Source organism: Gorilla gorilla, chromosome 18 (assembly GCF_029281585.2).
Source record: "Gorilla gorilla gorilla isolate KB3781 chromosome 18, NHGRI_mGorGor1-v2.1_pri, whole genome shotgun sequence".
In the NCBI taxonomy this organism is placed as follows: domain Eukaryota; kingdom Metazoa; phylum Chordata; class Mammalia; order Primates; family Hominidae; genus Gorilla; species Gorilla gorilla.
Window position 1 is genome coordinate 102857101 of NC_073242.2, and position 14658 is coordinate 102871758.

The 14658-nt window shown below is 44.3% G+C and overlaps 1 long non-coding RNA gene across 1 annotated transcript in view; it reads left to right on the forward strand.

The window, feature by feature from the left end:
• Window positions 1–436: 436 nt before the first annotated feature.
• The window catches only part of LOC129527714 (uncharacterized), a 34008-nt gene continuing 19786 nt past the window's right edge, over window positions 437–14658 (forward strand). The window contains exon 1 of the long non-coding RNA XR_008672765.2: window positions 437–850. This is a non-coding gene — a long non-coding RNA (uncharacterized lncRNA). The remainder of the gene's footprint in view (window positions 851–14658) is intronic.

Here is a 14658-nt window from a genome sequence, read left to right on the forward strand (position 1 = left end):
TATTTTTTTTAAATATATGCTTTGCTGAGTTATCATAGGGAGACGAGATAAGGCATATAGTGGTTAGGTGTAAGACTATTATCAAACCATAAAAATAATATTACGGACATAACATTAATATTGTTTTAGCCTCCTGGAGGTGTTTGCATTTTCATAGGGAGCAATTCCTTTCTTAACCCAACATTAGGAACTCTAAAGTCAGAATTACAGCCTCGGCGACAGACCTATTGCTAGGTTTATATCTGACAGGTGGCTACTTAAAGAAGGTGTTCAAGAACCCTACACAGTCCTTAGGCAATGACCCTGAGAATCAGAAACTCAGGCCATATATGTGGAAGCAAAAACAAACAAACAAAAAAGATTCTAGAGATTGGAGGAGTTGCTGAGTGACAATCAGGCTGCCATCACTGAATTCTGATGGGCTACCTGGAACTGGCTTAGGGTGGGATTACATACGCCTCCTGCCACATCGGATTTCCTTCTATTTTGTCAGGGGTAGCATCACCCAGTGAGTAAATCTGTTAGTGATCTCCCTTGCGTAACCTAGGAATTCTCTCAGGATCCATTTCTCCAGTAGTTTTGAGAAGGCGACCAACAACAGCAAAGCGAGCAGTTCTTCCATTCCAAGAGCAGCCATCTTGCTTAACTGACAAACTAGAGAGAACTGCAAGGACTCAGTACATCCCTGGCACAATCCATTCTCTCTCACAGCATATTATATGAGACTGTGTGAGTGCTGCTTCCACGGTGCACTAAAAACCCATGGTCCCTGCATTATTTGAGCAACTGACAAGCTTCTGAAGTTCAGATTCGCGAAAGCTGAGAGCAGCACCCAGTGGATTTGTGGCAGGTGAGCAGATCCTTCTCATCTCCCATTTTGGAAATTTCACATTTCATTCTGCTTTGTGAATCCCACAACTTCATGACAAGATAGATTAACATTTTGCCAAAAAAAAAAAAAAACAAATAATGTTCTGCCTGAGGGAAAATCAGACATTAGGCTTCTTATAAGAAACAAGGGGTCATGTTGAAGACTTCAGGATAACATATCTTGGAGAAGAAAAAGCCATTCAGTGGTTCACTCCCCAAGTCTGTGGCAGGGTTTTTTTGTTTTTGTTTTTTTTTAAAAAGGTTATTTTCATAACTTTGAGACTACAATTAATTCCTGCAAAACCCACGGAAAAATAGCCTCTTTTCAATAATTTGCCCCCCATCTTTTCCCCCAAGAGTCTTTAAATCTGACAAAATTTTTCTTTTCAATTAAAACAAAAAATTGAACAGATTTGCCTCAAGAGGGCTGGCAGTACTTTTAAGAACTGGTAATAATTTATTTAGAACCATGTATAGTAATGTAATATATCTTTATACACAAGTCGCACATAAACACCCACTGCTTTTGGTGTGGTACTTACTGTTCCTTGTTGGAACACCCAGGAAACTTCCATATGTCAGAGATCATGTATGACAGTCCTATCTTCTGTGTAAAAGGTCATCTCCCAGCAGAAGAATAGCTCGCCTAGTTAAAGGGATACCAATTTTTAAACGCTCTGCCAAGCTGAAGATGGAGAGAATGAGTGAGAGAGGGAGATGTCAGATTTCAAATGCAGGGCACGCTCATTGCGCCCTCGGATGCTGAGCTGGGAGGAGGGGGAGAGAAACCTCTATTTAGAGATGATTGGAAAAAATCAGTGCCACACAGTGCACTTGAGAAGCAATGCGGCAGGCTGTTCTTGCCCTCTTCTTGGATGTGACAAAATGGCCACCATGGAAACAGGAAGCAGCAGCAAATGGCTGCCACAGGTCTTCTTGGATGCTTGAGGAAGTGTCTATGTGTATCCAGGCCTGTGTGGAGTATTCCTAGGGTAGCAGGTTTTTAAAGTCAGGGTGAAGAAAAGGGAGGCATTTAGAAGGAATGGACAATTGACAAAGAAAGTGGTCAGACAGCACCAAAGGGTAATGATCTGGGAAAACCCAAGGTTCCAAGAAAGTACGTTGACCCCAAGAAACTTAGAATTTACAGTATTTTAGCCACCTTGAAACTATATAACCATGCCAGCTCAAGTAACCAAAAATATCCTAGTCCCTGCACTAGCCGCTTTTGAAATATCCTGTTTAAAATGACCCCCTCACCACCACGGGTAAGTTGGCAGGGGATTGGAGGCTCCATGGAGGGCTATCCCTAAGCCAACCTGCCAGGCAGGCAGGCAAGTTTCTGCCCTCCCCAACCTCCCCCTGCTAGCTCCTTTCCTCCTGAGAGTCGAAGACTTCCTGATGTTCCTGGTTGCATCAGACACCAATCTGGCCCAACTTCCCTATTAGAAGGCCTCTGTGACAACCAGCCAATCTGACGCACCAATCTGAGTAACTGTTTTCCCTCCTTCAGGACATGGTTACATTTAGTTCGATCTTTTCCTTCCCAAGGCAGATGCCCAAAGCAAAGAGAGTGAAGCAGTCGGAATTTCAGACACTGTGAACACGTCCCCTTGGGGTACCTCTGGGGCTGGCGTCTTTACATCACGACGACAGAAAGCTGGCCCACACAGACTATGGCCACGGCGTCTTAGAGGTTTTGTTTCTCTGCAGGCGTCCATGTGCTCTGTTTCTTTCCCTCCTCACCACTCTCCAAATCACACTCACACAAATACACGTCCCCATATGCAAAGACGCGCATATGTATATTGTATATCAGTGTGACACTCACACATACGTGCGGTGTTAGCATGGCCTTTCCCCCTCGAGTCCCTCTTGTGCTTCCCAGCACCCAGCATCCTCCAAAGCAGGCAGTGGCACACTATCACTCATAAACTAAATCCAGCCACTGCCTGCTTTGTAAATAAAGTTTTGCTGGAACACAGACCTGCTGATTCGTTTGTGTATTGTCTGGCTGCTTTTGCACTAGAACAGGGTGGAGTAGTCACAAAAAAAGACCATGTGGTCTGAAATATTTGCTCACTGGCACATTAAGAAAATGTTTGCTGCCCCCTAGTCTAAAGGAGCATCTTATATCTAGAAAATCTATTCCTTAAAAATTGTCAAAAGGTCTTTCTCTTATCTTAAAAGTGATTCATAAACCTGTACCTCTTAGAGTCATGGAGCCATGTAATTAGAAGGTGTATTTTAGATTGTTAGTCCTACTTATGGCCTAGTATGTGATTCTCATCTAGGATACCTGTGGACATCTCATCTCTCTTGATGGTTCCAGTAAAAGGCAACACACAGCTGCTCACAGGGAAGCTGTGATGTTTCCCAACAGCTCTATTGGAAAGTTCTTTTTTATCCGCAGTGAAAATCTGATTTCCTATCATTTCCACCCATTGGTTCCCATTCTGCCCTTTGGGGCCAGTCAGGAAAATGGGGACAATCCTCTTTGAAAAATCATCCAGGCATGGCAGCTAGTGCCTGTAATCCCAACGCTTTGGGAGGCAGAGGAGGGTGGATCACTTGAGGTCAGGAGTTCGAGACCGGCCTGGCCAACACAGTGAAACCTCATCTCTACTGAAAATACAAAAATTAGCCAGGCGTGGTGGTGCACGCCTGTAGTCCCGGCTACTCAGGAGGCTAAGGCAGGAGAATCACTTGAACTTGGGAGGCGGAGGTTGCAGTAAGCCGAGATTGCACCACTGCACTCCAGCCTGGATGACAGAGCGAGACTCTGTCTCAAAAAAAATAAATAAATAAAAAATAAAAAAATAAAGCATCAAGTATCTGGAGGTAACTGGCATGCCTCACCTTTATATTTTGCTTCTCCAGATTAAAAAATAACCCCAGTCCCTCTACCTGTTCCTCGGGTGGTGTGGTCTCAAGGCCCCACCACCTCTGTAGCGTCTCTTGGTGGCTAATATCCCTCTTAAACTTAGAAAGCCATCAGTACTGTGAAGACATCAGGTGCTTTCTCAAGATGAGCATTCATTCCTGGTCACCATGGTGCTGAGAGTTCACTAGTGAAGTGTTAGAAGCTTCTGGAGGGCAGGAGCAGAGGCTTGCTGCTGTCTTTCTGGAGCAGCAGGCACAGGGTAGCCCCATCATCTCATCGGGTCCCAAGATGCCCTCTGAAACTGGATATGCCAAGCTTTGCACCGGTGGCTGGAAGCCTAGCAGGGATTCCACCGGAAATCTGGTTCTAGAGAATGGTATATTTTGAATTAACCACTCAACAAATCATAAAGCAGGATTGTCAGACTCATTACGGGAAAAGCTGCACTGAAAATAATGCCTTAAGTATGTGTTGTTGCTGCTGGGGATACAATCAGTATTAGTGGCTTAAGGGGCTCAGGAAATTTCCATGAGACTGTAACAAAGGAACAGCCAGCATTTGGTGGGAACAATGGATGATGGACCCTTTTCTTTCATCGATGAAAGGAGATCTTTCTTATTATTTAAAAATTTGCTTCTCCAAACACCCACTTCTCCCCCTGGTGTACCATGTCAGAGTTACTGAGGAGGTTTTAAAAAAAATCATTAAATAACCCCCCCAAAAGAGGGCTCAATGAGGTCTCATTCCGTGGTAATGAGCTCCAATTTAACGCCATCATTATTTCTGACATTAAAGGCCCGAGAATAGTGTCACATGCCCAGAAGCTATTTTTTTTTTTTTTTTTTTTTAAACCAGCTAATCCCAGAAATAAGAAACTGCCATGAGGGACAGTGAGTCAGGGCCTGTAAAAGTGCTTTAGGAGAGGACTGTGGCAATAGACTGACCTGAGCGTGGGAGGCACAGCCTGCACAAGGCCCTTAGCCACCTTGGGCAGACAGGCCCAGCTTGTGCAGTGACTGTCCAGTGAGTCATTAAGACCCTAGGTTTTGGCCAGACGCGGTGGCTCATGCCTGTAATTCCAGCACTTTGGGAGGCCAAGGTATGCAGATGAGTTCAAGACTAGCCTGGCCAACATGGTGAAATCCTGTGTCTACTAAAAATTAGCCAGCCATGGTGATGGGCACCTGTAATCCCAGCTACTCAGGAGGCTCAGGCAGAACTGCTTGAACCCAGGAGGCAGAGGTTGCAGTGAGCCAAGGTCATGCCACTGCACTCCAGTCTGGGTGACAGAGTAAAACTCTGTCTCAAAAAAAAAAAAAAAAAATCTAGGCTTTGTGTTAGATTCTAAGTTTGAGGCTTAGCTGTGCTGCTTGTGCCAAAACCTTATGACTTTAGGGAATTTTACTTAAGTTCCTCATGCCTTGGTTTGGCTCATCTGTAAAATGGAACCCATAATAGTACCTACTACCAGGTGGAGACAAAATTAAATAGGATGCAGAACACAGACTCTAACATATCAAAGAGAAAAAAGGAATCTACAGGATGATAGACAGGGAGGGACATCTGGAAGCAACAGCTGGGCTCCAGGCTTAGAGATCAACCAGTGCCAAGGGGGGCAGATCAGAAGGCTCTAGAAGAACTTTCATAAGAAGACGAAATTAGTAGAATGCCCAATATATCTGGATACATTGAGAGATGATGCACACAACCGGGGAAGACTTCAGGTATATGTCAATGACAGAAGACTAAGAAAAGCAAAAACAGAACCACTGAAAACAGAGTCATTCAGGAAAAGAAGAGTAAACAGAATATACTACATGGCTCAGCTAGGCTAAATATTGATCTGATAAAAATGACAATATCACGATATTGGCAAGATGGGAATTTTATGAGGGTTTTTTGAAGGGGAATTTAAAAGAGAGCTGGGCCCTCATTTTTCACAGTGGGAAGTCAGTAGATAATGCCTAGAAATAAAAATCAAGAAACAGCAGCGAGGCCAGGCGCAGTGGCTCACGGCTGTAATCCCAGCACTTTGGGAGGCTGAGGTGGGTGGTTCACTTGAGGTCAGGAGTTCGATACCAGCCTGGCCAACATGGTAAAACCCCATCTCTACCCAAAAACACAAAAATCAGCTGGGTGTGGTGGGGTGTGCCTATAGCCCCAGCTACTCAGGAGGCTGAGGCACGGGACCCTTGAACCCTGGAGGTGGAGGCTGCAGTAAGCTGAGATCACACCACTGTACTTTAGCCTGGGTGACAGAATGAGACCCTGCTCAAAAAAAAAAAAAAAAAAAAAAAAAACAGTGAAAAAGAGAAATAGCAACAAAAGCATTTTATTGAGAGATATGGAGGTAAAGTTCTAAGGAATCAGTTTAAAGCATTAAAAGAGTTTATCCATAAGGGAGTAGGAGCTAGATAGGGGATTTTGGGGGAGAAATTATATATATTTTTGCAACAAGCTGGAAGGACTATATAAATCTAAAAACTGTGTATGTAGGTAACTTTGATAAAAGTAAAACTAAATAAAATTCCTATTGAAATGGATCCCATCAATTGATTTCACCACCAGTTCCTCTGGATTTATTAGGATTAAGACCAGATTTAGCAGTTTCTCTGTTGGCTCTCTCAACCTTCTAACAGATGAAACGTCGAATAAGGCAGGTCAAGAGCGTTTCCAGAAGTGTATCTTTGGTTTTTTTTTTTTTTTTTTGAGACAGTCTCACTCTGTTGCCCAGACTGGAGTGCAGTGGCCTGATCTCTGCTCAATGCAAACTCCACTTCTCAGGTTCAAGTCACTCTCCTGCCTCAGCCTCCTGAGTAGCTGGGATTACAGGCACCTGCCATGACCCCCAGCTAATTTTTGTATTTTTAGTAGAGATGGGGTTTCACCACATTGGCCAGGCTGGTCTTGAACGCCTGACCTCAGGTGACCTGCCCACCTTGGCTTCCCAAAGTGCTGGGGTTACAGGTATGAGCCACCATGCCTGGCCAGGAAAGAAGTTTCATTGGCTCACAGCTCAGCATGGCTGGCTGGGCTCAAGCAATCCTTCCATCTCAGCCTCCCCAAATGTTGGGATTACAGATGGGAGCCATTGTACCTGGCCCTTCCCTCCAATTTAAGCTGAATATTTCTTTGGTCAAATCAGTATGTTGCTTGTCAGTACGTTCTTGTCAGTCTCAATGGGCTGATGACTGGGCCCATGACATCCCCCATGATCACTGACAGTATTTTACCGTTCCTGATACTGCAGTTCCTGGTCCTCCCCCTCCCTCCATACAAATGTTACATTCAGTACTCCCAATCTAGACAGTTGTTCATATGCTAGTTCCTTTGAGATCAAAATTATGAACTCAGATTTGAAGCAGAGATGAGCACATAACAAAGGTATTTGTGCTGTTCACAACTTCAAAGTCGCTGGCGAGAAAATCAAGTTGCTACTGGACGTATGCATTCCTTCTCACGTGAATCTTCCTTCTGATGCTGTGTGCTGTTTCCTAGCTCTGATCACATTGAATAAACTATGAAAGTTGGGACCTAATCTCCAAAACGAGAGGACAATGGTTCCTGCAGGAAAACACATTCTCTTGGGAGTCACCATAGTATCCAGTGGGTAAAAGCACTGTTTCAAAAGGAAAAATGCTAGAAAGTACTGAATTGTTCAATTAAGAACATCAATTCTTTGGTGGTTTTCTACCTGTATGCCAACACTACAGATATCCTATTATATATATATATATATATCTCACATATATCATATATATGATATATATGAGATACATATAAAATATGTATTATATATTATAAAGTATATATGATATATCATATATATCATATATGTGATATATGTATACATATATCTGTATGAATCTAAAAACTGTGTATGTAGGTAACTTTGATAACAGTAAAACCAAATAAAATTCCTATCGAAATGGATCCCATCAATTGATTTCACCACCAGTTCCTCTGATTTATTAGGATTAAGACCAGATTTAGCAGTTTCTCTGTTGGCTCTCTCAACCTTCTAACAGATGAAACGTCGAATAAGGCAGGTCAAGAGCGTTTCCAGAAGCGTATCTTTGTTTTCTGTTTTTTTTTTTTTTTGAGACAGTCTCTGTCTCATACCTGATACATATTTGATATATATATACATATTTTTCTTTTTGAGACAGAGTCTTGCTCTGTTGTCCAGGCTGGAGTGCAGTGGTGCGATCTTGGCCCACTGCAAACTCCACCTCCTGGTTCAACTGATTTTTGTGCCTCAACCTCCCAAGTAGCTAAGATTACAGGTGCCCCCTACCACGCCCAGCTAATTTTTTGTATTTTCAGTAGAGATGGGGTATCATCATGTTGACCAGGCTGCATTTGAACTCTTAGCCACAAGTGATCCACCTGCCTCGGCCTCCCAAAGTGCTGGGATTACAGGTGTGAGCCACTGCACCCAGCCCTATTTAATATTTTAAAATAATACTTTACATGAACAGAGACAGAAGGACAGAGATATGCTTGTAATGGTACAGAAAACCCTACTGAAATTACAAAAAGTGGTATGGTAAATAACTTTCTAGATTTTATATTAATCGAGGCTTTGACATGGTCCCAAAGTAAATTGAACTCTGTACCCCTTAGATAACATTTTCAGTGTACTTCTATGTGCCAGACACTGACCTAAGCATCTTACATATATCATATTATGTCACATTCTTATTAACTCATTTGGCAGATAAGGAAACCAAGGCCCAGAAGGGTAAAGACATTTGCCTTGGGATTGAAAGTTCACATTAGTAAAGCCAGGACTTGAACCCAGCTCTCATCCCAAAGACCATGCTCTTTATCACTAGAGCAGTGGTTTTCAATAAGGGGTGGTTTCGCCCCATAGAGAACATTCGGCAATATCTGGAGACATTTTCAGTGGCCATGCCTGGGGCTACGAGTGCATCTGGAATCTAGGGTAGTCTCTAGAGGGGAGATGTCAGGGATAATGCCAAACACACTACAATGCACAGGACACCCTCACAAAAAAGGATCATCTGGGCTGAGCACAGTGGCTCATGCCAGTAATCCCAGCACTTTGGGAGGCCGAGGCAGGTGGATCACCTCTGTCAGGAGTTTGAGATGAGCCTGGCCAACATGGAGAAACCCTGTCTCTACTAAAAATACAAAAATTAGCCAGGTGTGGAGGCGCTTGCCTGTAGTCCCAGCTACTCAGGAGGCTGAGGTAGGAGAATCACTTGAACCTGGGAAGCAGAGGTTGCAGTGAGCTGAGATCACACCACTGCACTCCAGCCTGGGTGACAAAGTGAGGATCCGTCTCCAAAAACACCCCCAAAAACCAATCATCTGGCCCCCATGCCAAGAGGGTCACCCTGCACCGTGCTCTGCTTGTTTTTCTTTAAGAAATTCTGAACTAATTGCCCATTATCCTATCCACAGCATCTAGAGATGTAGCTGGCACATAGTAGGCTGTTGTCTCCTAACTATTAGCAAATGGATTATTTTTCTGAAATTATTAAAGCCCCTATATGGCTACATAAAAAGACACCAACTGTTTTTCTTTCATAAGTGATTATGTGCCTAATACTTTAAAAAGGCCTATAGACTTGAACCTCACCACAGGTGCTTGGAACAGGGGCCCTGATGTGTAAAACTCCCCAGGGATGGTATACAAGTCCCACGAATAGACCCTAATTACTTACCTTAAGTGCAGATATATAAGACGTCTACCAATTTGTTCCCCCACATACCAGTTGTCCCACAGGACTTTGTTAAGTATGCTTATATGTACATCTTAGAGTTATACTTTTGACAAGGTTTAGAAGAAAACAATGCTTACTATACACTTCTTGGGTTTTCTTTTCCCTTTGTTATTCCATAATCATCACCCTACCTGGAATAAACAGGCCAGGGCCTTAGAGGAATGTAGCAATTCTGTTGAAGTTATGGGAAAGTGGCTGAAGGGCCTAAATGGAAGATGGGGAGTTAGAAAATGGAAAGACACAATATTCCCTGTTAGCCTCCCAGCGGGCATCTTTCTCCACGCCTTTCTAGTTTGTATGATGGGAAGAGGCTTATGCCTCTCTGTCCTCTCTGAGGAGAGGACAGAGAATTAGGTCACACCCATGATAACTGAAGATTGGCTTATTTATGAATATCTTGCACGGTGCAAGTATACCATGTAGGCTCAAACTGGAGAAGGCTGTATTTTACCCTCCTAACCTCCTTTTGCAGCTTTAATGAAAGTTTTCAAAGGGGAATTGACATGTTTAATTGTTAACTAGAAGACTCATTTATTTTTTTTCATTCATTCGTTCAACACATACTAAGTGTGTTAGTCTGTTTTCACACTGCTATGAAGAACTGCCTGAGACTGGGTAATTTATAAAGGAAAGAGATTTAACTGACTCACAGTTCTACATGGCTGGAAAGGAAACTTACAATCATGGCAGAAGGCAAAGGGGAAGCAAGTACATCTTATACGGCAGCAGGAGAGAGAGAGACAGAAGGGGGTAGTGTGCCAGACTCTTATCAAACAACCAGATCTTGTGAGAACTCCCTCACTATCAAGAGAACAGCATGGTGGAAACCACCGCCATAATCCAATCACCTCCCACCAGGTCCCTCCCTCGACATGTAGGGATTACAATTCAAGATGAGAGTTGGGTGGGGACTCAGGGCCAAACCATATCACTAAGCACCAGGGTATCCTCCTGAGTACACAGATGGCCTACATTTCCTAACCTCATTTGTGGTGAGGTGTGGCCATGTGGATGAGTTCTTACCAGCACAGATGAGCCTAAGTGATGCCAACTACTTCTCTGCCCAGACCTTAACACTGATCCTGTAGGTGGTGGCAATGCCCCCTGCAGTGTGGAAGCAGCATAAGGAAATGAACCTAAGTGGCTCTCCTGTGAGCAACAAATTCACTTCTTTGCTTATCCAGCTGCTCTATTTGGGGGCATCTTTGTCATAGCCTTTGTACTTACATGGATGTCTAATAGCAGTCTATGCACTCATGGAGTTCATAATCTAGACAGACAGTAAATACCAAAGATAATCAGGGAGGCCTCTCTGAGGAGGTGACATTTATGATGAGACCTGAAAAGTAAGGATTATCAGCCATGCAAAGATCTGGGCGCTCAGGCAGACAGAAAATCAAATGCAAAGGCAGAAATTAACTTGTGTCTGAGGAATAGAAGAGTGACATGCCTAGAAGGCAGTGATGGGGTCAGAGGGTCACTGGGTGAGGTTGAGAGGAGGCAGAGGAAGAGTAAGTAGAGGCAGTTCTAAGTGTGACGTGAAGCCACTAGGGTGTTTTAAAATGGGTATAGGCATGTGTGTGTAGAGAGAGAGGGAGAGAAGGAAAGAGATAGCATTTGATTTGCATACTGAAGATCACCTTTGGCGATGGCATAGAAATCAGATTGCAAGGATCAAGAATAGAAATGAGAAAAGCAAAGACAGAATTGCAGTGGTTCAGTGAGCAGTGATGGTGGCTTGGACCAGGCTATTAGCAGTGGGGATGTGGGAAAGGGCTGGATTCAGGGATGCGTTTGGAGAGAAAGTCAATGGGTCTGACTGACAGACTGGAAGTGGAGGGTGAAAAACAGTTCTTATCTTGAGCAGGTGGGCAGTGGTGGTATTTATTAAGCTGGGCAAGACTTTGGGGGGTCTTGGAAATGGGGGGGACATCAAGAGGCCTGTTTTGTTTTTGCTTTTGTTTCTTTTGGAGACGGAGTCTCCCTCTGCCACCCACACTGGAGTGCAATGGCGCAATCTTGGCTCACTGCAACCTCTGCCTCCCAGGTTCAAGTGATCCTTGTGCCTCAGCCTCCTGAGTAGCTGGGATTACAGGTGTTGGCCACCATGCCCGGCTAATTTTTATATTTTTAGTAAAGATGGGGTTTCACCACACTGGCCAGGCTTGACTTGAACTCCTGACCTCAGGTGATCCACCCACCTAGGCCTCCCATAGTGCTGGGATTACAGGCGTGAGCCACTGCACCCAGCCAAGAGGCCTGTTTTAAAAGTGCTAAACTTGAGATGCCTGTTAGAGGCTGACATGGAGAGTCTGGGGTTCAGGAGAGATTACTGAGGAGTCTTCAGCAAGTCAACAGAATTTAAAGCCACAGACCTAGATGTGTCCTCTTAGGGAAAGGGAAATGGGAGAAAAAGAGGAAAAGACCAGGGAAAAAGTGTCTAGCAGACATTTAGGCAACTTCTCACCAGTGTCTAGGATAAACAACACATCAGCATTTCTAGGGAAGTGGGGAAGAGCCTGCACTGTTGGTAATTCCAACTGGCACCACGAGAATTTCTGTGAGTGCTGGTGCCGGTCTGCACTGGCTCATGATAGCTGTTTGTTAAATTTTCAGGAGTTGTGTGAGCCAGTTATTAAATACAGCTATTATTGTGGAAGTCAGGGTGGAGCATTTATAACACAGAAACCAGCAAATTATCCATAGGAGGATCTCTAAAAATTTTTGAGAGCCTATTTATAAGCACACCACTGGTCCCCCCATACTTTGTGTCCAGACTTATCAGAGAAATGGCATGGGATCCCCAGATGCCATCTGACTCATTTCTTACATAAGCCGACCCATAAGCACATCATTTGTAGTACATGAGGCATGATCCTATTGTCTGGGAACTCCTATAACACTGTGACCTCCATCTGGTGTTGCTCTCTTGCCAGCACAAGTACACTGTAAGTGGCAGTGGTTTTTTTTTGTTTTTGTTTTTGTTTTGAGATGGAGTCTCACTCAGTTGCCCAGGCTGGAGTGCAGTGGCACAATCTCAGCTCAGTGCAACCTCTGCCCCCTGGGTTCAAGCAATTCTCCTGCCTCAGCCTCCCAAGTAGCTGGGACTACAGGCATGCACCACCATGCCCACTGCTAATTTTTTTTTTTTTTTTTTTGTATTTTTAGTAGAATCGGGGTTTCACCATGTTGGCCAGGCCAGTCTCGAACTCCTGACCTCAGGCGATCCAATCGTCTTGGCCTCCCAAAGTGCTAAGATTACAGGCCTGAGCCACTGTGCCCGGCTGGCAGTGGATCTTAAGCAGCCCTACAAAAATGTTAAAGGGAAGGGTTGGGAACCTGAGTATCTGGATTTTTGTGGAATTAATTTTTAGAAAGCTAGAATATTCTCTATACTAAACAATAGTCACAAACGATATGGGAACTTGGGGAGTTCCTTTCCTCTGAGGCATGGGTGGAAACACTGAGGTAAATACTTTGCCCCATGAAAGAAAGCAGAGGGGACTCCAGTTTCTTGGATATTCGAGACATCTCTCCAACCTTGGGGACACGCAGCACCCCATGATAGCAAGTTTGTTTTTTATAATCCTTCTTTTTCCTCCACTCAGTCTTGGTATTCTCTTTACCACACCTATTTCATTGACTCTAAGATGCGTTTTCACAAAGGTGCAAATGGGTTGATTAGTTTATTCAGGAGTATTGACATGCTACGGTGCACTGGAGCACGCAGCCAATCTCCCTGCACGCTTGAGTGGGCCGTGGTTACCTCCACTGCCTCCAACAGGAATCGAGTGCTGTTTTTGTCTCCATGCTGGGGGACTGGAGAGATGTGTCATTCCAGCATCACCCTAAATATGATTTTCAGAAGATGTAGCTGTCTGGATATAACAGGGCCATCAAAAGTGTGTGGAAAGAGTGTGTGTGTGGTGCGTGGAGTGTGGTGGGTGGTGTGTGTGTGTGTGTGTCTGCGTAGATAGCAGAGGGTACACCCCCAGAGGCTGGGCTTAAGAATGAAATGGAGTTATTGCATTACTGCCTGTGCAAAACTAAGCCTGCATGCACAGTAACAGACATACAGACATAGGTGCTCACACGCATATGTACAAAACCCACGAGCTTTCCTGAGCGAGGCTTTTCTTTAGAGATGAATTTAGTGAATCAGAGAATGTCAAATCTGTAAAAAAAAAATCACCAAGGTTATCACACCCAAAGCTTTGTTGTTGTTGTTTCAGATGAGGAAACTGAGGCCCAGAGAGGTTAAGTGATTGCCCTGAAGCCACACAGCTAACCAGGGAAGATATAAGTTCCTGCCTTCCTTACTTCCCATTCTCATAAGCAAGTTTCCGCATGAACAAGGTGGCAGGTCTGAGCAAAATGCTAAAACTGTGGCCCCATTTTGTTTGTGCACATGTATGTGTGTACATGAGCTATTGGTGTGACGGGAGTTTGCGGGGATATTCTCTCCCTGTTACATGTTTTCACATCTCCCACAAGACGGGAATGAAAAGGAAGGAAGAGCTGAACCATTCCCTCAGGCAAGTAGATCTGTGGCAAACAAAGAGTCCACAGCTCGGTCTCCACGGGGTCAGTCTGACTTCCTTCTCTCAGAAGCATCCCGGGCTACATTTTCATCTTCGCCGTCTTCCAATCTTGCATAATCTATAATAATGTGATTCCAAATGCATTTTAGCAAATGCAAGATGGAATGGGACTCCCCCGGCTGCTCCCGAACATCTGATCTATGAAACTCGTAAGGAGCTGCAGTGAAAAGTTCACTGATAGAATAAAACAAACAAACAAACAGACATTTGCCTGTGTCCCTGGTTAGGGGCAAGGCTTTTCCGGGTTGGTGGCTCTTGGTCATCTTTGTTGTCCTTAAAAAAGGGATAACGCTGAGGAGCTGGCGGTTCACCTTTGCTCTTGTGTTTAATTGCTGCAAAAGCCATTTATTACCTTGTGTTCTTCCGCAGAGGGGACACTGTGTTTCCCAGCCACCAGGCCTGCTGGTGTTTGGCTTCTCTACCTGCCCCGGAAGCCATCCCCGTCACCTCCGAGTAATTCTGGGTCACTTCCATGGCCGGGTCTGTCTGGCTCCGGTACAGGAAGGCCCTCATGAAAGGAAGAAGGGCGGAACTGGGATTTTTTTTTCTT